Genomic DNA, 1,672 nt, shown 5'->3' with positions numbered 1-1,672 from the left:
TCCTCGGCCTCTTTGACGTTCTTTTTAACTAGAAATTCATCTATGATATTTGTGTTAATGAACCCAATATCATAAATTTCTTGTTTTTTGCACTCGACGATCTTCAATCTGCATAATATATTGAGGATAATTAATTATAAATACATGAAATGAAAGAGCCGAGCTATATATAGAGACTTAATGACAGAAATAGTACTTACAGATAGTAGCAAAAGACCATTAGTTTATCGAGGGCCTTTTGATTGAAGAACGCGAAGAACTCATCAAATGGAACAGTTAACAGATCAGTTGCAACAAGGTCGTGCTCCTCTTTAATATTCAGATACAAAGCATTCGTCCCCCCAGACTCTCTGTAGGTTTTCATGCACCAATTATGGAATCTTCGCATCATTGTTGTCAGAGATTTTTCATCTTTGATGAGAGGCTTCCCGTACTCGTATCTGTGTTCGTCCACCTCCAGAAATCAGGAAGTTTATCGTCAGACAGGTAATCTTCAAGATTGCCATAACCGGCCACCCTCCCCGGAGCATTAGCGACGATGTTGCTGCTAGACACATTGAGCGGGGGGCACGATTGGTTTGCTTGTTCGCCGAGCTGGTCAATTTTTTTCGCAGCTGCTCGTTCTCTTGACCTTAGATGTCTGACAGTACTTCCCGACCGCTCCGCTTGGAGATATGTCTGTTCAGTAATGCGCTCATAGTTGGTTCTCGGCGGAGACTTTGCCGGTTTCCTCAGGGCATCGAGAGTGAGCTTTGCTTTCACCGGATCTACCTTCTCCTCCGGAGGTGGATGTCTCTTTGCTTTCACCCCTTCAAAGAACTCCTTCACGTGGGTCCGCATGATCGTATCGTTTTCCTCCTCAGTCCTCTAGTACGGTAACTTCTCTAGAGGCTCGTGAGGTGGACCATATCTGTATTGCCTCCCGCCTCTGTTTGTGCTGCTAGACGCCGGAGCAGACGGAGCGGCTGCGGCGTCTGTCTTCTTTCGTGCTTGCTTACGAGGAGGAGGAGAAGGAGTAAGATGCGCCGGAGCAGCCGGGCGGCGGCGGGTCTCTTCCGCCCTTGCTGGTGAGGCGGAGAAGGAGGAGGCTGCTGGCTGCTCGGGAGCGCCGGCGCAGGCGGAGAAGGAGGCGGAGTGCCGCCACACGCCGGAGAAGGAGGCGGAGTGCCGCCACGCGTGCCCTGATCGTCACTCGCCGGAGGAGGAGGCGGTGGAGGAGGCGGAGTGCCCTAACTCGCCGGAGGAGGAGGAGGAGGCGGAGGCGTCCAGTTCGGAAGGTTGATAAGCTCCTTCCGCCATAGGCATGGAGTCTTCAGAGCAGAACCCAGCCTAGTCTCCCCTTCACCGGTAGGGTGGTCAAGCAGAAGGTCCTCAAATCCCTCCGCTATTTCATCCACCATCACCTTAGCATATCCTTCTGGAATCGGCCGATAGTGATAAGTTGCTTCGGATCCAGTAGGATAAATAGAGCCAACAGCAAACTTGACCTTCAAAGTCATCCATCGCGCCATAATTTGGCAATGTTGAGACTCCGTGATAGCATCCACGGGATAGCTGGCAGGAGCCGTCAAGACATGCTCCGGCTGAAGCAGCTCGGTGGAAGCCATGTTGCTTCTCCGCTGAGATGGCGGGGTAGCTTCGGGGGAAGCTTCGGAAGGTCGTTTGCTGCGAT

Source organism: Triticum aestivum, chromosome 4A (genome assembly GCF_018294505.1).
Source record: "Triticum aestivum cultivar Chinese Spring chromosome 4A, IWGSC CS RefSeq v2.1, whole genome shotgun sequence".
Lineage (NCBI taxonomy): Eukaryota > Viridiplantae > Streptophyta > Magnoliopsida > Poales > Poaceae > Triticum > Triticum aestivum.
The sequence above is the reverse complement of the archived record's forward strand: the minus strand, read 5'-3'. Positions refer to the sequence as shown.